Here is a 25,588-nt window from a genome sequence, read left to right as displayed (position 1 = left end):
ATCTGCTCTAATCATAGTTTCTACCCACCCATCCCCAAGTTCCTAACACTGATTTCTTGTTAAGTTCACTGATAGCTCCTTGTTGCTGAATTCAGTGTCCATTCTCAGCCCACAAAGTGTCAATAACAGAGTTAATAGCAGTATTTGAAACCATTCATTGCTACCCCTCCTTGAAGCACTTTCTTAACTTTCAAAAATTTTCCCAGGTGGCTTAAAGCTCAACATTCAGAAAACTAAGATCATGGCATCTGGTCCCATCACTTCATGGGAATCAGATGGGGAAACAGTGGAAACAGTGTCAAGCTTTGTATTTGGGGGCTCTAAAATCACTGCAGATGGTGATTGCAGCCATGAAATTAAAAGACGCTTCCCTGGTGGCTCAGACGGTAAAGCGTCTGCCTGCAGTGTGGGAGACTCGGGTTCGATTACTGGGTTGGAAAGATCCCCTGGAGAAGGAAATGGCAATCCACTCCAGCACTCTTGCCTGGAAAATCCCATGGACGGAGGAGCCTGATAGGCTACAGTCCATGGGGTCTCAAAGAGTCAGACATGACTGAGCGACTTCACTTTCACTTTCACTTTGCTCCTTGGAAGGAAAGTTATGACCAACCTAGACAGCATATTCAAAAGCAGAGACATTACTTTGCCAACAAAGGTCCATCTAGTCAAGGCTATGGTTTTTCCATAGTCAAGGCTATGGTTTTTCCAGTAGTCATGTATGGATGTGAGAGTTGGACTGTAAAGAAAGCTGTGCGCAGAATTGATGGTTTTGAAGTGTAGTGTTGAAGAACACTCTTGAGAGTCCCTTGGACTGCAAGGAGATCCAACCAGTCCACTCTGAAGGAGATCAGCCCTGGATGTTCTTTTGAAGGAATGATGCTAAAGCTGAGACTCCAGTACTTTGGCCACCTCATGCGAAGAGTTGACTCATTGGAAAAGACTGATGCTGGGAGGGGTTGGGGGCAAGAGGAGACAGGGACAACAAAGGATGAGAAGGCTGGATGGCATCACCAACTTGATGGACTTGAGTTTGAGTGAACTCCAGGAGTTGGTGATGGACAGGGAGACCTGGTATGCTGCAGTTTATGGGGTTGCAAAGTCGGACACGATTGAGCAACTGAACTGAACTGAACAGTATACCTACCAATGCAGGAGACACAAGAGACACGGGTTCCATCCCTGGGTCAGGAAGATCCCCTGGAGAAGGAAATGGCAACCCACTCCAGTGTTCTTGCCTGGAAAATCCCCTGGACAAAGAAGCCTGGCAGGCTGCAGTACATGGGGTCACAAAGACTCAGCACCCACACACACAACATAACTTTCAAACCCACATACTCTTTGGGCTTTCCTTCTTATTCCTCAGATTTTGGCTTCAACAGCACTGCACAACAATCTCAAAATCTCAATAGCATGAAAAAAACACTGTTCTATTTCTCAGTTACAGTTCTGAAGGTGGGCTGTGGCTTAGTTGTCCTAGGTTGGGCTCAGCTGGGCCAGACTTCTGGTTCAGCTCTATAGAACTTTTTAAAGGGATCTTTTATTGAGTGTAATGTTTTTGAAATTTAACCATGTTGTTGCCTGTATAAGTAATTCTGAACTGATCATTTTAAAAACCACATATCGTATCTCTATTTAATGGATCTAAAAACAATGACATCCTGACAGCAATGAATACAAACAGTACTCAGATTTGATTTCCAAGTACCATCCCCACTGAAGGGAACCAAAGCTCATGGGAAACACAGCTGATTCCAAGATTGATCCAAGTAAAAGGAAACTGATTCTTTTTTTTTTTTAATTCAGGATGTTTTGTTTTTTATTTATTTTGTTTTATCTTACTTTACAATACTGTATTGGTTTTGCCATACATCAACACGAATCTGCCACAGATGTACACGTGTTCCCAATCCTGAACCCCCCTCCCACCTTTCTCCCCATACCATCTCTCTCGGTCATCCCAGTACACCAGCCCCAAGCATCCTGTATCCTGCATCGAACCTAGACTGGTAATTCATTTCTTATGTGATATTATACATGTTTCAATGCCATTCTCCCAAATCATTCCACCCTCGCCCTCTCGCACAGAGTTCAAAAGACTGTTCTATACATCTGTGTCTCTTTTGCTGCCTCACATACAGGGTTATTGTTTCCATGTTTTTAAATTCCATATATATGTGTTAGTATACTGTATTGGTGTTTTTCTTTCTGGCTTACTTCACTCTGTGTAATCGGTTCCAGTTTCATCCACCTCATTAAAACTGATTCAAATGTATTTTTTTAATGGCTGAGTAATACTCCATTGTGTATATGTACCACAGCTTTCTTATCCATTCATCCGCTGATGGACATCTAGGTTGCTTCCATGTCCTGGCTATTATAAACAGTGCTGCGATGAACATTGGGGTACACGTGTCTCTTTCAATTCTGGTTTCCTCGGTGTGTATGCCCAGCAGTGGGATTGCTGAGTCATAAGGCAGTTCTATTTGCAGTTTTTTAAAGAATCTCCACACTGTTCTCCATAGTGGTTGTACTAGTTTGCATTCCCACCAACAGTGTAAGAGGGTTCCCTTTTCTCCACACCCTCTCCAGCATTTATTGCTTGTGGACTTTTGGATCGCTGCCATTCTGACTGGTGTGAAATGGTACTTCATTGTGGTCTTGATTTGCATTTCTCTGATAATGAGGGATGTTGAGCATCTTTTCATGTGTTTGTTAGCCATCTTTATGTCTTCTTTGGAGAAAGGTCTATTTAGTTCTTTGGCCCATTTTTTGATTGGGTTGTTTATTTTTCTGGAATTGAGCTGCAGGGGTCGCTTGTATATTTTTGAGATTAGTTGTTAGTCAGTTCCTTCATTTGCTATTATTTTCTCCCATTCCAAGGTTGTCTTTTCACCTTGCTTATAGTTTCCTTTGTTATGCAGAAGCTTTTAATTTTAATTAGATCCCATTTGTTTATTTTTTATTTTATTTCCAATATTCAGGGAGGTGGGTCATACAGGATCCTGCTGTGATGTATGGTGGAGAGTGTTTTGCCTATGTTCTCCTCTAGGAGTGTTATAGTTTCTGGTCTTACACTTAGGTCTTTAATCCATTTTGAGTTTATTTTTGTGTATGGTGTTAGAAAGTATTCTAGTTTCATTCTTTTACAAGTGGTTGACCAGTTTTCCCAGCACCACTTGTTAAAGAGATTTTTTTAATCCATTGTATATTCTTGCCTCCTTTGCAGAAGATAAGGTGTCCATAGGTGTGTGGATTTATCTCTGGGCTTTCTATTTTGTTCCATTGATCTGTATTTCTGTCTTAATGACTGTGGCTTTGTAGTAGGGCCTGAAGTCAGGCAGGTTGATTCCTCCAGTTCCATTCTTCTTTCTCAAGATTGCTTTGGCTATTCGAGGTTTTTTGTATTTCCATACAAATCTTGAAATTATTTGTTCTAGCTCTGTGAAAAATACCGTTCGTAGCTTGATAGGGATTGCATTGAATCTATACATTGCTTTGGGTAGTATACTCATTTTCACTATATTGATTCTTCTGATCCATGACCATGGTATATTTCTCCATCTATTAGTGTCCCCTTTGATTTCTTTCACCAGTGATTTACAGTTTTCTATATATAGGTCGTTAGTTTATTTAGGTAGATATATTCCTAAGTATTTTATTCTTTTCATTGCAATGGTGAATGGAATTGTTTCCTTAATTTCTCTTTCTACTTTCTCATTATTAGTGTATAGCAATGCAAGGGATTTCTGTGTGTTGATTTTATATCCTGCAACTTTACTATATTCATTGATTAGCTCTAGTAATTTTCTAGTGGAGTCTTTAGGGTTTTCTATGTAGAGGATCATGTCATCTGCAAATAGTGAGAGTTTTGCTTCTTCTTTTCCAATTTGGATTCCTTTTATTTCTTTTTCTGCTCTGATTGCTGTGGCCAAAACTTCCAGAACTATGTTCAATAGTAGCGGTGAAAGTGGGCACCCTTGTCTTGTTCCTGACTTTAGGGAAATGCTTTCAGTTTTTCACCATTGAGGATAATGTTTGCTGTGGGTTTGGCATATATAGCTTTTATTATGTTGAGGTATATTCCTTCTAGTCCTGCTTTCTGGAGAGTTTTTATCATGAATGGATGTTGAATTTTGTCAAAGGCCTTCTCTGCATCTATTGAGATAACCATATGACATTTATTTTCCAATTTGTTAATGTGGTGTATTATATTGATTGATTTGTGGATATTGAAGAATCCTTGCATCCCTGGGATAAAGCCCACTTGGTCATGGTGTATGATCTTTTTAATGTGTTGTTGGATTCTGATTGCTAGAATTTTGTTAAGGATTTTTGCATCTATGTTCATCAGTGATATTGGCCTGTAGTTTTCTTTTTTTGTGGCATCTTTGCCAGGTTTTGGTATTAGGGTGATGGTGGCCTCATAGAATGAGTTTGGAAGTTTACCTTCCTCTGCAATTTTCTGGAAGAGTTTGAGTAGGATAGGTGTTAGCTCTTCTCTAAAGTTTTGGTAGAATTCAGCTGTGAAGCCATCTGGACCTGGGCTTTTGTTTGCTGGAAGATTTCTGATTACAGTTTCCATTTCCGTGCTTGTGATGGGTCTGTTAAGATTTTCTATTTCTTCCTGGTTCAGTTTTGGAAAGTTGTGCTTTTCTAAGAATTTATCCATTTCTTCCACGTTGTCCATTTTATTGGCATACAATTGCTGATAGTAGTCTCTTATGATCCTTTGTATTTCTGTGTTGTCTGTTGTGATCTCTCCATTTTCATTTCTAATTTTACTGATTTGATTTTTCTCCCTTTGTTTCTTGATGAGTCTGGCTAATGGTTTGTCAATTTTATTTATCCTCTCAAAGAACCAGCTTTTGGCTTTGTTGATTTTTGCTATGGTCTCTTTTGTTCCTTTGCATTTATTTCTGCCTTAATTTTTAAGATTTCTTTCCTTCTACTAACCCTGGGGTTCTCCATTTCTTCCTTTTCTAGTTGCTTTAGGTGTAGTTAGGTTATTTATTTGACTTTTTTCTTGTTTCTTGAGGATACCTGTATTGCTATGAACTTTCCCCTTAGCACTGCTTTTATAGTGTCCCACAGATTCTGGTTATTGTGTTTTCATTTTCATTCATTTCTATGCATATTTTGATTTCTTTTTTGATTTCTTCTGTGATTTGTTGGTTATTCAGAAGCGTGTTGTTCAGCCTCCATACGTTGGAATTTTTAATAGTTTTTCTCCTGTAATTGAGATCTAATCTTACTGCATTGTTGTCAGGAAAGATGCTTGGAATGATTTCAATTTTTTTTAATTTACCAAGGCTAGATTTATGGCCCAGTATGTGATCTATCCTGGAGAAGGTTCCGTGTGCACTTGAGAAAAAGGTGAAATTCATTGTTTTGCAGTGAAATGTCCTGTAGATATCAATTCGGTCTAACTGGCCTATTGTATCACTTAAAGTTTGTGTTTCCTTGTTAATTTTCTGTTTAGCTGATCTATCCATAGGTGTGAGTGGGGTTTTAAAGTCTCCCACTATTCTTGTGTTATTGTTAATTTCCCCTTTCATACTTGTTAGCATTTGTCTTACATATTGTGATGCTCCTATGTTGGATGCATATATATATATGTATGTATATATATATATATATATTTAAGGTTTTAACTTCATATTTATTACACACTCACTGTAAGCAACTGCCAACTCCTCAAAACACAAAGTTTAGCAACACAACTTCACTTTCAAGGGCTTCAGATATACCTACTGTATTTTGTGCGAACATGTAGAAGAGAACAGTTAAGAAAAACAGGACACTAGAGGATTTAGGAAGGGTATCAGTATAAGCAAAGGTTCTGAGCTGTGAAAATAACCACCTTGCTGGAAAATCCATCTCACTAGTCCTTAGTCACCATATCTTCAGTCGTGTTTTCATCCTCTGTCTTTTCTATTTTGCCACTTTATACTTTCAGCTCTTTGAACCCCTCTTGCCTCTGGTTCCATCTTTCTACTCAAGATAACTTAATACTTCTGGGAAGCATTTTAGCAAAACTACTTTAAAAGCATTAAAAGTCCAAAGTATGCTCGGGAAGCAGGAATTCTTCAAAACTTTAGGTTATTTAAGTCTTATGCTTAGTGACAGGGAACGATTGGAAATAAAATACATCCATTAGAAGAAATTATTACTATTAAAATGTTTTTCAATGAATATTTAATAACAAGGTAGATAACATATGCTTATCTAATATTTTTATATCACTGAGGGTAAAGCAAAATGTCCTGTTTACTGCATAAGTATGACCTGCTGTATGTGGACACTGCAGTGCAATTTTTAAAATACTCTAATTATAATTTCAGAACTTCAGAATCTGAATAGGTGCCAGTGTTCTCTCCTTTTTTAATATGGGAAAAGAAAATCCTTTGAAGATCGTTTGAAGCTTGGACCAAAACTCCATAGCTGTATTATTAGGATCACTCTGTAGTCTTCAGGATTCAGATACAAGGGAAGCTTCAATTCAACCTTTTAGAGAAGACAGTCCAGCTCTCATGATCTCATCAACCAGGAGAATGTTGGTGGCAATCACAGTGCAGGAGTGAAGAAGCTGTTTCTTTACACAATAGTTATCCCATATGCCTGCTTCTGCTGCTACCATTGGTTCACCAGTGTTCAAGTCCACACCCACAAGCTGACCGGATTCTGAATGTTCTGCTTGAACTTTAACTAGTGTTTCCTGAAGGTCAAAACCAGAATTCTGAGCAAGAACCTTGGGAATAATGAGCAATGCATCAGCAAATGCTTGAACTCCAAGCTGAGCCCTGCCCTTTACACTGGGCTTGTATTTAACCAGGGCTTCTGCCATCGCCATTTCCACTGTCAGCACCTGGGACTACACAGCCATCATCAATAGCATTTTTAACAGCCCTCAATCCATCTCTTATTGCATCTTTGATTTGAGTAAGCGTGTGCTTATTTGGTCCCTTGATCAATAATGTGACAGAGCAAGGATTGTTACATTTCTCAATAAAGGTGAACTTCTCTTCTCCCAATGTATATTCATAGACAAGTCCTGCATGTCCCAAACAATCAGGATTTAGGTCATCAAGAGAATTTAGGGCTATCCCACCACAAGCAAGAGTCAGCCTTTCCATGTTTCTCCTTTTAGCTCTGCACAGAGCTATTATGCCTTCTTTGGCAAGAGCATCTAAGGAAAAGGGATCAATTCCCTTTTGATTAATAACAACAAATCCTTTATCTGAATCACCACAGACTTTCTTTTTCAGGTTGATTATTTTTTTAACTCTGTCCTCAATGAATTTCCTTTCAGCTTTCACTAACTTCTCTCTCTCCTCTGTACTCTTGTAAGAAAAAGCCAGAATTCACTTCTGTTTTTTCATATTCTAATGACACATTGCATGTGAGGATGTATGCATCTTCTACTCTCTTCTTCATATCAGGATGCCATGCCGCATGGTCCAAAACAAGGCCTCTGATTAAGCTTGTATCTGTTTCAGATTTATGTTTCATCTCCATGATCTCAACCATGAAGAGGTCAATAGGTTCATCTTGTTTTTTAATGGCCAAAATGGAGTCCACTATGGCCTCTGTTAAGACATCAGCAAGTTCAGCATGAACTTTAGTTTGTAGAGATGTTCTGGCCACGTCTATAAGTGTTTCCCTGTCCATCTCTTTGCTTACATTGACTTGTTCCAAAAACTGAAGTGCCTTTTCCTTTGCAGCTTCAAATCCTTCTGTAATTATTCTGGGATGAAGACCTTCAGAAATGTAGAGATCTGCCTGCTTCAGCAGCTCTCCAATGATGAGCACATTGGAAGTGGTACCATCACCTGTTATGTCATCCTGGGCTGTTGCTACTTTGGCTATTAAGGAGGCTGTTGGGTATTGAATTTGCATTTCATGAAGCAGCACATTTCCATCTTTAGTGAGTTTGATGTCTCCAGCACCAGAAACAAGCATCTTCATGGTGCCCTTAGGCCCCAAGTTGGTTCTCAGCAGGTCCTGCAGCCCCCGGGCCGCGCTGATGTTGACCACCAATGCCGCCTGGGCTCAGGCCACCTCGGCCTTGGGGTTCAGGGTCTTCACGGCCGCAATAGCTGACCCAGCAGAGGAAGATAAGGGGATGCAGCATGGCGAAAAGCCCTGAGCCAGTTCAGTGTGGCTGGGAGGCGCTATCTTTGCATATATTTTTTTTTAATTGTTATATCTTCTTCTTGGATTGATCCTTCCATCATTATGTAGTGTCCTTCTTTGTCTCTTTTTACAGCCTTTGTTTTAAAGTCTGTTTTATCTGATATGAGTATTGCTACTCCTGCTTTCTTTCGGTCTCTATTTGCATGGAATATCTTTTTCCAGCCCTTCACTTTCAGCCTGTATGTGTCCCTTGTCTTGAGGTGGGTCTCTTGTAGACAACATATATAGAGGTCTTGTTTTTGTATCCATTCAGCCAGTCGTTGTCTTTTGGTTGGGGCATTCAACCCATTTATGTAAGGTAATTATTGATAAGTAGGATCCCATTGCCATTTTCTTTATTGTTTTGGGTTTGTGTTTATACACCCTTTTTGTGTTTCCTGTCTCAAAAAGATCCTTTAGCATTGGTTGGAGAGCTGGTTTGGTGGTGCTGAATTCTCTCAGCTTTTGCTTCTCTGCAAAGCTTTTGATTTCTCCTTCATATTTGAATGAGATCCTTGCTGGGTACAGTATCTGGGATGTAGATTATTTTCTTTCATCACTTCAAGTATGTCTTGCCATTCCCTCCTGGCCTGAAGAGTTTCTATTGAAAGATCAACTGTTATCCTTATAGGAATCCCCTTGTGTGTTATATGTTGTTTTTTCCTTGCTGCTTTTAATATTTGTTCTTTGTGTTTGATCTTTGTTAATTTGATTAATATGTGTCTTGGGGTGTTTTGCCTTCGGTTTATCTTGTTTGAGACTCTCTGTGTTTCTTGGACTTGGGTGATTATTTCCTCCCCATTTTAGGGAAGTTTTCAACTATTATCTCCTCAAGGATTTTCTCATGGTCTTTCTTTTTGTCTTCTTCTTCTGGGACTCCTATAATCGGAATGTTGGAGCATTTCCTATTGTCCTGGGTGTCTCTGAGATTGTCCTCATTTCTTTTAATTCATTTTTCTTTTTTCCTCTCTGATTCAATTATTTCTACCATTCTATCTTATACTCCACTAATCCTATCTTCTGTTCCATTATTCTACTACTTGTTGCCTCCAGTTTGTTTTTGATCTCATTTGTTGCATTATTCATTATATACTGACTCTTTTTTATTTCTTCTAGGTCTCTGTTGAACCCTCTTGCATCTTCTCAGTCCTTATCTCCAGGCCATTTATCTGTGATTCCATTTGTATTTCATGGTTTTGGATCATTTTCACTATCATTATTCAGAATTCTTTATCAGGTAGATTCCCTATCTCTTCCTCTTTTGTTTGGTTTGGTGGGCATTTATCTTGTTCCTTTACTTGTTGGGTATTCCTCTGTCTCTTCATCTTGTTATATTGCTGAGTTTGGGGTGGCCTTTCTGTATTCTGGCAGTTTGTGGAGTTCTCTTTATTGTGGAGTTTCCTCGCTGTGGGTGGGGTTGTATCAGTGGCTTGTCAAGGTTTCTTGGTTAGGGAAGCTTGTGTTGGAGTTCTGGTGGGTGGAGCTGGATTTCTTCTCTCTGGAGTGCAATGAAGTGTCCAGTAATGAGTTATGAGATGTCAATGGTTTTGGAGTAACTTTGGGCAGCCTGTATATTGAATCTCAGGGCTGTGTTCTTGTGTTGCTGGAGAATTTGCATGGTGTGTCTGGCTCTGGAACTTGTTGGCCCTTGGGTGGTGCTTGGTTTCAGTGTAGGTACGGAGGAGTTTGATGAGCTCCTATGGATTAATGTTCCCTGGAGTCAGGAGTTCTCTGATGTTCTCAGGATTTGGACTTAAGCCTCCTGCTTCTGGTTTTCAATCTTATTTTTACAGTAGTCTCAAGATTTCTCCTTCTATACAGCACCGTTGATAAAACATCTAGGTTAAAGAAAAGTTTCTCCACATTGAGGGACACTCAGAGAGGTTCACAGAGTTACATGGAGAAGAGAAGAGGGAGGAGGGAGTTAGAGCTGACCTGACTGAGATGAGGTGGAATCAAAAGAGGAGAGAGCAAGCTAGCCAGTAGTTACTTTCTTATGTGCGCTTCACAGTCTGGACCGCTCAGAGATGTTCAGGGGGTTATACAGAGAAGAGAAGAGGGAGGGAGGAGACAGAGGTGGCCAGGAGGATAAAAGGGGGGAATGAAAAGGAGAGAGACAGATCCAGCCAGTAATCAGTTCCCTGAGTGGTCTCCACTGTCTGGAACACACAGAGATTCACAGAGTTGGATAGAGAAGAGAAGGGGGAGGGAGGAGACAGAGGCGACCTGGTGGAGAAAAAGGAGAGTTCAAAGGAGGAGAGAGCAATCAAGCCAGTAATCTCGCTCTCAAGTAAAAATGGGTACTGAAGATTGAGTTCTTAAAGGTACAAAATTGATAACAAATACCAAAAAGCAAAGATTAAAAATCTAGAGTAGAGGTTGGATCTTCAAAAATACAATATTAAAGAAAAGAAGAAGAAGAAAAACAAAGTCACAAGAATTATTTAAATATATATATATGAAGTTTGCTTTAAAAATAGGGTCTTTTTTTGAAAAGTAATAGTCAGTTATAAAAATGAAAATTAAAGGAGTAATAGAGGACTTAAACATTTAAAAAAGTTTAAAAAAAAGAAGAAGAAAAAGAAAAGAAGAAAAATAAAGAATGATCATATAAATAGTAAAGATATATCTAGGACTTTCTCTGGTGTTGTTGTGGGCAGTGTGGGGTCAGTTCATTTTCAGATAGTCCCTTGGTCTGGCTTATATTTCTCAAGATCTATAGGCCCCTTCCTATGTAGTCGGCACCAACTATAGGGTTTTAGGCTATTGCACCTGTCACTTCCAAGGCTGTTCCCTCTGTTTTAGCTTCTTCTGTTTACTGGTCTCTTCAGTGTCTGATTTCCACCCTGACACAAGGGAGGCGGTGGTGGACACTTTTTTTAGGCTCACTTGTTCAGTCGCACTGTGGGGAGGGAGGGACGCTGCAAACAAATCACACTGGCGTGTGCTCGCTGTGTCTCAGCCACATTGGGCCTGCTCCTGCTCACGGCGCACACAGCTCAGGCTCTAGGTTGCTCCTCCAGAACCGTCTGAGGCTGGCCTTGGGCTGCATACACCTCCCAGGTCTAAGCCACTCAGGCTCAGGCACTCAGTTGGACCTCAGAGGTGCAGACTCTGTTGGGCCTGCATTTTGTGCCCTTCCCAGGTCTGAGTAGCTCAGGTGTTTGGTGAGCACGGTTGGTGCGACTTATCACCTCTCCCATCCCTGTGCTCAGTTTTCTGGGTGTACAACTGGCACTCCTTCTTAGGCGGATGATGACTGTCCAGAACCCCAAGAAGTCTTAGTTAGCAAAGGAGCCTGTTTGCAGTTTGGTAGTTAATGTCTCTCTGGAGCTGCTATTGCCCCCTTCAGGCCCTTCAGGCCCTTCAGTCTCTGGCTGCCTGTCACTGGAGGGGGATGGTCTGCAACCGGCTAATTCTGTTCCATCCTTTGTTCTGTGCGCATTCCTGGCAGTGTCTTATGTTAGGGCTTTTCCCATGGTAGCTATCCCACAGTCTGGTTTGCTAGCCCAAGTTAGTTCACTCTGGTTACCCTCGGGGCATTTGGGCCTGATCCTTAAAAAGCAATGCAGCCAGCACCTCCCTGCCCAGCCCCCACTTGCTAGTTGCAGATGCAGGCGTCTGAGCTGCTTCTCTGCTGGGGGAGTTACCGTTGGGCTCGTAATCTGTGGGTTTTAATTATTCATTTATTTTTCCTCCCCGTTATGTTGCCCGCTGTGCTTCCATGGCTCAACACGGTCTCGGCAGTGAGAGTGTTTCCTGGTGTTTGGAAACTTCTCTCTTTTTAAGACTCCCTTCCCAGGACGGAGCTCCCTCCCTACCTCTTTTGTCTCCTTTTCTGTCTTTTATATTTTTTCCTACCTCTTTTCGAAGACAATGAGCTGCTTTTCTGGGTGCCTGATGTCCTCTGCCAGCATTCAGAAGTTGTTTTGTGGAATTTACTCAGTGTTTAAATGTTCTTTTGATGAATTTGTGCAGGAGAAAGTGGTCTCCCCGTCCTATTCCTCCGCCATCTTAGGACCGCCCCTTGGAAAGTGATTCTTGAATACTGTCTACCAGAAAGCAAGGAAATGCTTAAAGACTAATGGAAACATGTTAAAAGAACACAATAGCACTTTTAAAATGTTCTCATTTGCCCAATTAATTTATTGAATTGTTAAAAAGAAAAGAATCTATGAGTCTATAAAGAGAAATAGACGGAATGAAACAGGTGATATTATTCTTTATATAATACCTCCTGTGAATAAATGTAAAAGGAATAATCACCACTTTGCAGTCTCCAACATAATCATGATTTAGACAAAGATCATCAATGAAATGCTAAAACCATTTTGGAAACCACATGGTCTCCAAGCATTTCACAGGTGATTATGTGTCAATTTCTAAGTGCTACTAATTTCAAAGGGAATTAGTACCTTTACTATCAAGAGATCTGTCAGGCACCCCTATAATCAAGTAACCAAACATAGAATTACCAGTATTGGGACAAACAAATAGTAAGTGTTTCTTGATGTAATAGCATAAGAAGTACATATCACCTGTATATTATTCTTGCCAAAAACATTTAATCTGAAAGCTAAACATGAGGAAACTATCAGAAAATGCAAACTGTGGGACATTTTATAAATAAGTTGACCCAAATTTGCCAAAATGTCAATGTCACAAAAGGTTATTTTTTAAAAAACAAGATTGAGAGAATGTTCTAGATCAGAAATTCTCAAAATGTGGTCTGTGGCTCCCTGGGGGTCCACAAGACTAGGGAGTCCACAAAGCCAAAGCCATTTTCAAAATAATAATAATAGATTGTTTGCCTTTTTCACTGTGTTGAGATTTGTAGGGATGGTGTGAAAGCACTGGTGTATTAAACCACCTTAGCAATCCAAACTCTGCAAGTAGTAATATTCTTCTCCAAGAGGTACCCTAATTTTTAAATGTCAATTTCACTTAAGAATATCCTTGGAGCAGCCAAAATTATTAATTTCATAAAATTTCAATTCACGAATACACATCTTTTTAAAACACTGTGTGTTAAAATAGGAAGTACACATCCAAAGCACTTCTGCAAACCAAAGACCAATGGTTGAAGGAAAAGCCTGGTGCACACCAGTTTGAACTGCACGTTGAACTGGTCGCATTTTTCATGGAACATAATTTTTATATTACAGAACTACTGAGAGATCCATGATTTTTCAGGTTTGGTATTTGGCAGGCAGTTTCTCCAAAAGGTAAAAAGTGAGCTCATCACTTCAAGAAAATCACTGACAGTATTTTTTTTCCAATAATAAAATAGCAGCTTTCAAGCAAACAATTGAATTTTGAAAAAATTGTATTAATCACTTTCATTTACATTCAATATCAATTTTTCAGTTCTCAAAGACTTTTTGTGAAACTGGTGGTATTGGTGTATGTGATTTCTTGATTAGTATCAAAAGAACTAATATTTGAGTACTCATTATCCACCACACATTGTGCATGGTAGTTTACATACTGCACTATAACAATTCAGATTTTCTACAAGTCTATGCAGGGTTTCACCACAAAAACAACTGGAAAGAACAGTAATAATGACATAGGGGGAGCTTTAATAGAGTTTGAGAAATGCTTTAGATGCAAAGCAAATAAAGAGAAAGGTTAATAAGATATTAATTAGAAGTTTCAACTGAGGCACCAAAATACAATGAATATTAAGAGTATCAGGCAGACCCACCCTCATAATATGATGATGTCAAAGAGTTGAGTGTTGATGCAGAAGAAGCCCTCAACATATTTGGAGAAAACAACTGATTCCCTGACTCACCCTTATGGGAAGGGATGGGTACTCTTCCCTCAGCTCAAGCCTAGCGTTAAAAGCTTCAGCAGGACACCTGGAGAACCTTCGTGTGTCCCTGCAGTTATAGGGGTACAAAGGACTGTGCCTGATTCATGAGAGGGACAGCAAGTGGCCTGCACAGAACACAGGACCACATCAGGAGCAACCCAATGCTCAGAATTTGTCAGAGTAGGGGAAGCATGAGGGGTTCCCATGGACCATATGTGAGCAGGTGACTGGAATCATTTTGACCACTGCCTGAGAGGGTAATTGGACTTCAAATAGTGAAAACCTGTGCATAATAGACTATTAGAAAAACTGGGACTGAGGGAGAGAATTGTAGAAAAGAAAGAGAATACACCATCCATGTCAAGACAGTTGTAATCAGAGTTTTTAACCAAGCAAATCAGGAAGACATCCATAGGAGTCAGTTTTAGATTTCTTCCAAGGCCTAAGGGTACAAAGCCAGTATATGATGGTACCATTCAAGCAAGAACTGTCTGCTCCCTTTTCCTTGCTTCTTCCAAATCACTGGCTACAGGCTGCAAGGGGAGGTATAGGGGAAGTCATTTTTAAATCAAGATTGAAGTATTCCATAGTATACTGAACTCTACATTCTAACTTATGAATCTTCAGGATTCACAAATTCTTTCATTTGTTCAATGAAGTCTTTGAGTTTTCCAAATGACATCAAACTTTGCCAAGTAGTGAAGAGGTGGACTTAAAAGATAGACCACAGCACTGTAGAAAGGCAGTAAGTTACATCCAAGATTGAATAAATCCTCACTGGTCTATAATTACCTCTGGGGTTTTCCTTGTGAATTGGTGTTTCCTGGAGTGCCTACATATGACCTAATTTTGAGGAATGTTTACAATATTCACAGTCTACTGTTCATAGTTTTATCAGATGACACCAATAATGTGGACACAACTCATCCAAAATACTAGTCCTTGACTGAAGGCTCCATCTAAAGGCTGGCTGACCAGAGGCCTGTCTCACATGCCCTGTCCAGCAAGTGCTTTCTAAACTAATTTTGTCCTTCTTCTTGGGGTGTCTCAGTTCACTTCAGTCACTCAGTTGTGTCCGACTCTTTGCGACCCCATGAATCGCAGCACACCAGGCCTCCCTGTCCATCACCAACTTCCGGAGTTCACTCAGACTCACGTCCATTGAGTCAGTGATGCCACCCAGCCATCTCATCCTCTGTCGTCCCCTTCTCCTCCTGCCCCCAATCCCTCCCAGCATCAGAGTCTTTTCCAATGAGTCAACTCTTCACATGAGGTGGCCAAAGTACTGGAGTTTCAGCTTTAGCATCATTCCTCCCAAAGAAATCCCAGGGCTGATCTCCTTCAGAATGGCTTGGTTGGATCTCCTTGCAGTCCAAGGGACTCTCAAGAGTCTTCTCCAACACCACAGTTCAAAGGCATCAATTCTTCAGTGCTCAGCCTTCTTCACAGTCCAACTCTCACATCCATACATGACCACAGGAAAAACCATAGCCTTGACTAGATGGACCTTAGTCAGCAAAGTAATGTCTCTGCTTTTGAATATGCTACCTAAGTTGGTCATAACTTTTCTTCCAAGGAGTAAGCATCTTTTAATTTCATGGCTGCAATCACCATCTGCAGTGATTTTGGAGCCCAAAAAAATAAAGTCTGACACTGTTTCCACTGTTTCCCCATCTATTTCCCATGAAGTGATGGGACCAGATGCCATGATCTTCGTTTTCTGAATATTGAGCTTTAAGCCAACTTTTTCACTCTTCACTTTCACTTTCATCAAGAGGCTTTTGAGTTCCTCTTCACTTTCTGCCATAAGGGTTGTGTCATCTGCATATCTGAGGTTGTTGATATTTCTCCAGGCAATCTTGATTCAGCTTGTGTTTCTTCCAGTCTAAAAAGGCACAAACCCAGAACTAAGGGCCTGTGAATAGGGTGAAGATGAAGAAAAACACAGAGTAAAGAGGTAAATAGAAGTCATGACAATTTCTCAAAAAATTAAACATAGACTTTCCAGGAATACACTCAAAGCAACTCTACTCTCAGGAATACACTCAAAAGGATTAAAGACAGTATTTTACAGAGATATCTGCACTCTGCATATCTGTATTCATTGCAGCATAATTCACTAGCCAAGATTTGGAACTACCCTACATTTCCATCTATCGGTGAATGGATAAAGAAAATATGGTGTCTACATACAGTGGAATATTACTCAGCCTTAAAAAGGAATGAACTCTGAAACATGCTGCAACTTGAAGAACCTTGAAAACATCATGTTAAGTGGAATGTCAGATACCAAAATGCAAATATTGTCTGATTTTTTTATGAGGTATTCAGAAGAGGCAAATTCATAGAGATAGAGTAGAATATGGGTCACTAGGGCTTGGTGGGGAAGTAATGAGGATGGGGAGTTGATGTTCGAGTTGAGTTTCAAGAAGATGAAAAGGCTTTGGAGCTAGATGGTGGGGATGGTTGCACAACATTGTGAATGTAGCTATTGTCATAAAACTGTATACATAAAAATTGCCAAAATGCTAAGCTTTATGTCATGTATACTGCTGCTGCTAAGTCACTTCAGTCGTGTCCAACTCTGTGTGACCCCAGAGACAGCAGCCACCAGGATCCCTCATCCCTGGGATTCTCCAGGCAAGAACACTGGAGTGGGTTACCATTTCCTTCTCCAATGCATGAAAGTGAAAAGTGACAGGGAAGTCACTCAGTCGTGTCTAACTCTTCACGGCCCCATGGACTGAAGCCCACCAGGCTCCTCCATGTGTGGGATTCTCCAGGCAAGAGTACTGAAACACCTTCTCCATTATGTCATGTATATTTTACCACAATAAAAACATTTACTTTAAAAATTTGTTCCAAGTTTCTCTCCAACAATTTGTTTCACTGCAGTCTTTTATGAGAACCTGTGCTCATCTTCTCCTGCGAGAACTCCAAAATTACAACTCACTGCTGAACAACCATCAACAGGAGAATGTTGAGTCCCACCAAAAAAAGATACCCCATGTCCAAGGGCAAAGGAGAAGCCCCAGCAAGATGGTAAGAGGGGTGAAATCACATTTAGAATCAAACCCCATGACCTGCCAGAGACACTCGGAGGTCTCAAACAAACTTTGTGCACACAGAACCCAGAGACCCCACAGAGACTGAACCAGAACTGTGTTTGACTGTCTTCTGCAGAGGTATGGGTCAGCAGCAGACTGCTGCAGGGGCAGGGGCTCTGGGTACAGTAGACCTGGGTATGGCATAAGCCCTCTTGGAGGAGGTAGCCATTAACCCAACCATAGAGTCACCAGAACTTACACAGGACTGGGGAAACAGACTCTTGGAGGGAACAGACAAAAGCTTGTGCACACCAGGACCCAGGAGAAAGGAGCAGAGACCCCACAAGAGACTGACCCAGACTGGCCTGTGAGTGTCCAGGAGTCCCTGGTGCAGACATGGGTCAGTGATGGCCTGCTGCAGGGTTGGGGGCACTGAGTGCAGCAATGCTTGCATGGGACTGTTTGAAGGAGGTCACCATTATCTTCATTACCTCCACCATATTTGGCCTTAGGGCAAACAACAAGGCAGGAATACAGCCCCACCCACCAACAGAAAATGGATTAAAGATTTACTGAACATGGTCCTGCCCATCAGAACAAGACCCAGTTTCCCCCTCAGTCTCTGCTATCAGGAAGTTTCCATGAGCCTCTTAACTTTCTCCATCAGAGGGCAGAAAGAATGAAAACCACAATCACAGAAAACTAACCAGTCTGATCACATGGACCATAGCCCTGCCTAACTCAATAAAACTATGAGCCATGCATGTAGGGCCACCCAAGATAAATGAGTCATGGTAGAGAGTTCTGAAAAAACATGGTCCGCTGGAGAAGGGAATGGCAAATCACTTCAGTATTCTTGCCTTGAGAACCCCATGGACGGAATGAAAAGGCAAAAAGATAGGACACTGAAAGATGAACTGCCCAGGATGGTAGGTGCCCAATATGCTACTGGAGATCAGTGGGAAAATAACTCCAGAAAGAAGGGACAGAGCCAAAGTAAAACCAACACCCAGTTGTAGATGTGACTGGGGATGGAAGTAAAGTCTGATGTTGTGAAGAACAATACCTGCATAGGAACCTGGAATCTTAGGTCCACGAGTCAAGGCAAACTAGAAGTGGTCAAACAGGAGAAGGCAAGAGTGAACATCAACATTTTAGGAACCAGTGAACTAAAATGGACTGGAATGTATGAATTTAACTCAGATGACTGTTATATATACTACTGTGGCTTATACTGTTATACTACTGTTATATATAGTACTGTGGTCAAGAATCCCTTAGAAGAAATGGAGTAGCCATCAGAGTCAACAGAAGAGTCTGAAATGCAGTACTTGGATGTGATCTCAAAAACAACAGAATTATCTCTGTTCCTCTCCATTCAATATCACAGTAATCCAAACTATGCCCCAACCAGTAATGCTGAAGAAGCTGAAGTTGAACAGTTCTATAAAGACCTACAAGACCTTCTAGAACTAACACCCAAAGAAGATGTCCTTTTCATTATAGGGGACTGGAATACAAAAGTAGGAAGTCAAGAGATCCATACCTGGAGTAACAGGCAAATTTGGCCTTACAGTACAAAACGAAGCAGGTCAAAGGCTACCAGTTTTGCCTAGAGACACCACTGGTCATAGCGAATACCCTCTTCCAAGAGCACAAGAAGACTCTACACATGGACATCACCAGGTGGTCAATACTGAAATCAGATTGATTATATTCTTTGCAGCCAAGATGGAGAAGCTCTATACAGTCAGCAAAAACAAGACCGGGAGCGGCCTGTGGCTCAGATCACAAACTCCTTATTGCCAAATTCAGACTTAAATTGAAGAAAGTAGGGAAAATCACTAGACCATTCAGTTATGACCTAAATCAAATCCCTTACAATTATACAGTGGAAGTGACAGATTCAAGGGATTAGATCTGATAGACAGATTGCCTGAAGAACTATGGGCCAAGGTTCATGACATTGTATAGGAGGCAGGGATCAAGACCATCCTCAAGAGAAAGAAATGCAAAAAGGCTAAATGGTTGTCTGAGGAGGCCTTACAGATACCTGAGAAAAGAAAAGATGCAAAAGCAAAGGAGAAAAGGAAAGCTATACCCATTTGAATGCAGAGTTCCAAAGAATAGCAAGGAGAGATTTTTAAAAAAGCCTTCCTCAGTGATCAATGCAAAGAAATAGAGGAAAACACTAAAATGGGAAAGACTAGAGATCTCTTCAAGAAAATTAGAGATACCGAGGGAACATGTAAAGATGAGCACAAGAAAGGACAGAAATGGTATGGACCTAACAAGCAGAAGTTATTAAGAAGAGGTGGCAAGAATACACAGAAGAACTATACAAAAAAAGATCTTCATGACCCAGATAACCACAATGGTGTGATCACTCACCTTGACCCAGACATCCTGGAATACAAAGTCAAGTGGGCCTTAGAAAGCATCAAAACAAACTGAGTGGAGGTGATAGAATTCCAGTTGAGCTATTTCAAATCCTAAAAGATGATGCTGTGAAAGTGCTTCACTCAATACACCAGCAAATTGGAAAACCCAGCAGTGGCAACAGAACTGGAAATGGTCTGCTTTCATTCCAATCCCAAAGAAAGGCAATGCCAAAGAATGCTCAAACTACTGCACAATTGCACTCATCTCACATGCTAGTAAAGTAATGCTTAAAATTCTCCACTAGGCTTCAATAATACATGAATTGTGAACTTCCAGATGTTCAAGCTGGTTTTAGAAAAGGCAGAAGAACCAGAGATCAGATTGCCAACATCTGTTGGGTCATCAAAAAAGCAAGAGAGTTTCAGAAAAACATCTACTTCTGCTTTATTGACTACGCCAAAGCCTTTGACTGTGTGAATCACAATAAACTGTGGAAAATTCTTAAAGAGATGAGACTACCAGACCACCTGACCTGTCTCCTGAGAAATCTGTAGAATTGGGCATGGAAAAAGAGAATGGTTCCAAATGGGGAAAGGCGTACCTCAAGGCTGTATATTGTCACCCTGCTTATTTAACCTATATGCAGAGTACATCATGAGAAAGGCCAGGCTGGATGAAGCACAAGCTGCAATCAAGTTTTCCGGGAGCAATATCAATAACCTCAGATATGCAGATGACACCATACTTATGGCAGAAAGTGAAGAACTAAAGAGTCTCTTGATGAAAGTGAAAGAGGAAAGTGAAAAAGTTGGCTTAAAACTCAACATTCAGAAAGCTAAGATCATGACATCTGGTCCTATCACTTCATGGCTAATAGATGGGGAAACAATGGAAACTGTGAGACACTTTTTTGGGGGAGACTCCAAAATTACTGCAGATGGTGACTGCACCCATGAAATTAAAAGACGCTTGCTCCTTGGAAGAGAAGCTATGACCAACCTAGACAGCATTTTAAAAAACAGAGACATTACTTTCCCAACAAAGGTCCATCTAGTCAAAGATATGGTTTTTCCAGTCATCCTGTATGGATGTGTGAATTGGACTATAAAGAAAACTGAGTGCCAAAGAATTGATGCTTTTGATCGGTGGTGTAGGAGAAGACTCTTGAGAGTCCCTTGGACTGCAAGGAGATCCAACCAGTCCATCCTAAAGGACATCGGTCCTGAATGTTCATTGGAAGGACTGATGTTGAAGCTGAAACCCCAATACTTCGGCCACCTGATACAAAAAGCTGACTCATTTGCAAAAATCCTGATGTTGGAAAGATTGAAGGCAGGAGGAGAAGGGGATGACAGAGGATGAGATGGTTGGATGGCATCACTGACTCTATGGACATGAGTTTGTGTAAGCCGCAGGAGTTGGTGAAGGACAGGGAAGCCTAGCATGCTACTGTCCATGGGGTTGTAGAGTCAGACATGACTGAATGAATAAACTGAGTCTTTTTTTGACAAGTCAGGCAACATGGAAAATCTTTTTTAAGTAGAAGAAGAGATGCAATCTCCTTTTGCTGATGCCTGCTCTGGATACATTCTTGCTTTTATCTCCAGATTCTGCTTCTTTTTTTTTTTTTTTTTTTTTGAATTTTGGGATAGAAGTCAAGAAATGAACACCCGTAACAACATGGACTCTATAAAAGGACCCTGAACTTGCAGCTAAAACACTGCAAGCTCGTAAAGCAAAACAGGTCACCTGTGCTCCTCAAGTCCTCTCAAACTGACCTACTCAGAGCACAACCTATGGACCCCAGACAGCAGCAGGAAGTAACCAGTGGTCAAGACAGCACAGACACAAATGTGGGGGCACTGTGGAGGCCATAGGGAATGACAAGGAGCCAAGGACTTGGCTGGATCCAGATCTTGACTGGGTCTTATGGCCTTAGAGTTGGGCAGGAGGACCACTGAAGACTCCAAGAGGGGACAGCACAGCCAAGCCACCGATGTCTGCAGGTGGAGAAGAGGAGTGGACAGTGGATCATGCTCCTGGTTGGGGAAAAGCAGAAGGAGAAGGAAGGCTGGACATGCTGCCTATTGGGAGCTCCAGTCTGAAATGAATTTGTTTGGACAGAGAATTTCAGACTAACTTCTAAGCATAAGGAAAGTCTCATCTGTCCACTCCAACTTTGGCCTGGGGAGGGATGCCAAGTGGGACTTTTTATGTTAAGGCTATGATTATGGAAAAATTCCTTAAGGCAGACAGTTATGTCAACATATTTTTCTAGTTTGTATTTTACATTGTCAAGTGTTCCCAGAGGCCTTGTGACAGACACGACTTTTATAAATATAAAGAAGTCAAACAGTCTGCGCACAACTGCCAGCCTGCTTAAGCCTCCCACTCCTTCCCAATTTAACCCATCAGATTTGTTAAAGATGATTATGTTTTGAAATTTTAAACATGCAGCTAGTTAGGCTGAGGGAAATGAGAGTTTACTCCAACAACATCACAAGGAACATTTCCTCCAACTCTGGTTTTTTCAGCATTAAGGCCCTTTCCTTGAAATAAGAGTCAGCAGAGCTCTTCACATCATGAAAGATGTGGAGAAAAACCCAGCGTGCAGATAGGCACATTTTGGAGTGATGAAGGGAGTGCAGGTTCTGCAGAGATGCCAAGGTTCAAGGCCCAGTCATGTTCCTTCTAAGAGGCATGCCCTTGGCCAAATTACTAAACCTGCATCTCAAGTGTTGGTTTAGTGTGTCAGGTGGACTTTCCTAGGTTCAAATCTTCTTGTGCCTCCTCCTTGCTGGGACTCCTGGCCATGGGACAGTGACAACACAGCACTCAACTCATGGCATTATTGTGAGGTTATAAATGAGTTAGCTTGTGATGGGGAGTAGGGCAATATAAATGGATTCAAATACTAAATCCTAGCTCTACCACTTATTAGCTGTGTGTCCTAGAACAATTTCTTCTACTTTCCTGTACTTCAATTTTGAGATAGAAGGAGACAATGCACTTTCAGAATTTAGCATAAGATCTTGTACATAGTGCATAGACAGTAGATGTGGGCTGCTGTCATGTCATATCAACAACAAGTGTTACTTTCTTCTATCTTGATCATTCTCACTACAAGATTTTTTTTCTTCTAAGAGGAGACGATCCCCTATCTGTTGAAGTGAACAGGGTAGTCCCCGGATGAGGGTTGTTAGGGACTGTATTGGGTCCTAATAATTCCTGTGTTGAAGTCCTAATCCCTAGAATCTCAGATTGTAACCATAAATACTTTAAAGAGGTAATTCAGTTCATTTGGGCCCTAATCCAACATGACTGGTATCCTCATAAAAAGAACAGATTTAGACACAGCGCAACACCAGACACTTGCATATACTGTAGAAAGACCATGGGAGGACACAGCAAGAAGGCAGCCATCTGCCAGCCAGGGAGAGCAGCCTCAGAATAAAACCTGCCAACACCTTGGTCTTGGCTTTCTAGCCTACAAAACAGAGAAAATTAATCATTGTTGTTTAAGCCATCCAGTCTGTGGTATTTTGTTATGGCAGCCCCAGCAGATTAATATAGTACAAGGGTTCAAATCTATTCTGCATATTTTTAAGAGAAAGATACTCCATTTTCCAACCTTCCTAGTGGGTGCTGATTTATTCAGGAAACATTTGTTGACCACCTGATATGTACAGGGTGCTGTTCTAGTGCTGGAGGTGCCACAGGGAAGTGACATGTGTCCACAGGGAAGCACCATGTGTCCACAGGGAAGCGTCTTTGTCCTTAGGGAGCACATGGTCCAGTGCCTCCATGAATATGTGGCCTCCAAAGCCATCACAGCAGGAAATGAGGAAAAAAGGAGGCCAGTCACAGGACTTACGTCAGCCCCACTCCCACTTGATTATCACATGGTCCCAACCTAACTTCACAAAAGGCTGGAAAACATCAGGTAGTGGGTGGAAAATTTGGTGAATAACTGCCTCAGGTAGATGCCTTTATTATATCCCACTCTCTTAGTGAGGTTAACTGTATTGCCCAAGGCCACACCACTCATAAGCAAAGGATTTTATCCTATTGTCTGGTTCTAAACCCACATCTTAGCCACCACACTGTACTGCACTGATTCAGATCATGAAAAAAGTTTTATTTTAAGTTTGGCAAAATCTTATAGAAAATGGGGGCTACTGAGGAGTTTTAAGCAGAAGAACGGCATGATCATATTCTCCTTTTAGGTAGATCACATGTGCTGTGGTTTGGATGATGAATTTGAAAAAGCAAGACTGGAAGCAAGAAGACCACTTAGGAAGTTATTGCAATTGCTCAAACCAGAGCTGATGAAGCCTCAGGGAAGGCAATGACAGAAGGACTGGAGTGAAGGACATAGTGGAGGAGTTTGGGGATAAAGAGAAAATTATGCAGACATTTAGTGTGGGGGCGAGGAGGAGGAAATATTCAAGAAAAACATCCTTGTGTTTGAATGGTCGCCTGGAAGGATGACCTCACTGAGGAAAACAAAATACAGAAGGAGGAACAAGTTTGCTGGAGAAAATGGTGATTTCACTTTGGAAATGCTGAGTTTGAAGGACTTGGAAGACAAGTAGCAACGCATGATCAACTGTTTGTGGAACAATTATTCCAAAGCTTGGGAAAGTTGGAGTAGGGAGTCACGAACATGCAGGCAGTAGTTGAATAAGAGAAGAATTGGAATCTTGTGAAAAACAATCATCAAAAGACCAAGTTCACAAGTGACGATAAAATCAAATGCAGTAGAGTCCAGTGTAAACAATATCAATTGGATTTTGTCATTAAAAGCCATTGATGACCTTAGTGGTAAGAGCTTTCAAAGAGTGAGAAAACAGGTGGGGAACAGAAGCCAGATTGCCACTTTCTCCAGAGTGAAAAATGAATGTAAAATACTACCATTTTCAACCCTCTCAATAAGATGGGTATTATCGTCCCTCCTCTATAATGAAACTTCAAGTGGTGGCTTGCAATACTGTGTAATAGCTAGAAACTCAGACTCAGGAATGCAGCTATCTGACTGAGTTCCTTGAATTAGACTGAGGTGGGTATGTAGGCTTGTTGCAGAACATTGTCAAAAACACCTTTTAGGAAATGAAGGCAGCAGGATTGGGCAGAGTGATGAAAGGACTAGTCTGATCTTGCTGAGAGTTCCTGAGTTGGAAGGGAGTTCAAGTCATCCTTAATGTGGACAAAGAAGTTTTGACCAGGGTTTTGGCCACATATTGACCAGACATTGGATGTACTATTCCCAAGAAAGAATGTAATCTGAGAGAGGCAACTTCCTTTGGCCAACTTCCAGAGAGGGACTCAGCTGAGAGGCATCAAGAGCCTGCTCTCCCAGCAGCTGGGAAAATGAGCGCCTCAGGTGTGACCAGGCATCTGGGTGGTGCATGACAGCATCCATTACGCCTGTCCAGGTGCCAATCTCAGTCCAGCCACTTACTGTGAGACCTCAGTTGATTTCTTAATTTCTCTGTGCCTCAGTTTCCTCATTTCTAAGCTGGGGATATCAATAAATGTGCTTCAAAGGGTTGTAGTGAGAATTAAATGAGTTAATAAAACTGCTAGAAAAAATGCCTGGCATGTGGTCAGCATATCATAAGCTAAGCTATCATCATTAAACATAGAAAAACCACTGCACCCAGGTTTTCTGAATTCTAGTTCTGTGCCAGTTCTTCAGACCATTCAGCCTCCATCCTCATTGTTTCCAGTCTACGTAGTGGTAAAGAATTCACCTGCCAATGCAGAAGACATAAGAGACACAAGTTCAATCCCTGGGTTGGGAAGACCCCTTGGAGTAGGAAATGGCAACCAACTCCAATATTCTTGCCTGGAAAATTCCATGGACAGAGGAGTCTGGTGGGCTACAGAATGGAGTCATTAAGAGTCAGACACGACTGAGCAACCAAGCACAGCACAACACATACAGCACATTAGCACTGAGGACTACACTGTGTTATCTATAACTATTTTGCATTTTACAAAAATACATATTAAGGCAGTACTACCTAAACAAAGATACCTGACAAGTAACCTGGACACTTCAGTGGCTTGCAGAAGCATGCTGCTCTCTCACATATCTGTGGACTCGGCTGATGTGGCCTGGCTAACCTGGACCTGACTCCCAGCTGCAGGCTGCATCCAGGTATGC

The 25,588-nt window shown here is 41.2% G+C and overlaps 1 pseudogene; it reads right to left on the bottom strand.

Annotated features, from left to right (window-relative positions):
* Positions 1-6,389: 6,389 nt before the first annotated feature.
* Positions 6,390-24,841, bottom strand: LOC138436390 (T-complex protein 1 subunit zeta pseudogene; annotated as a pseudogene).
* Between the last annotated feature and the right edge of the window lie 747 nt (positions 24,842-25,588).

This window comes from Ovis canadensis, chromosome 3 (genome assembly GCF_042477335.2).
Source record: "Ovis canadensis isolate MfBH-ARS-UI-01 breed Bighorn chromosome 3, ARS-UI_OviCan_v2, whole genome shotgun sequence".
Taxonomy (NCBI): Eukaryota; Metazoa; Chordata; class Mammalia; order Artiodactyla; family Bovidae; genus Ovis; species Ovis canadensis.
Note: the sequence above shows the minus strand (reverse complement) of the source record. Positions and strands in the feature narration are given on the sequence as shown.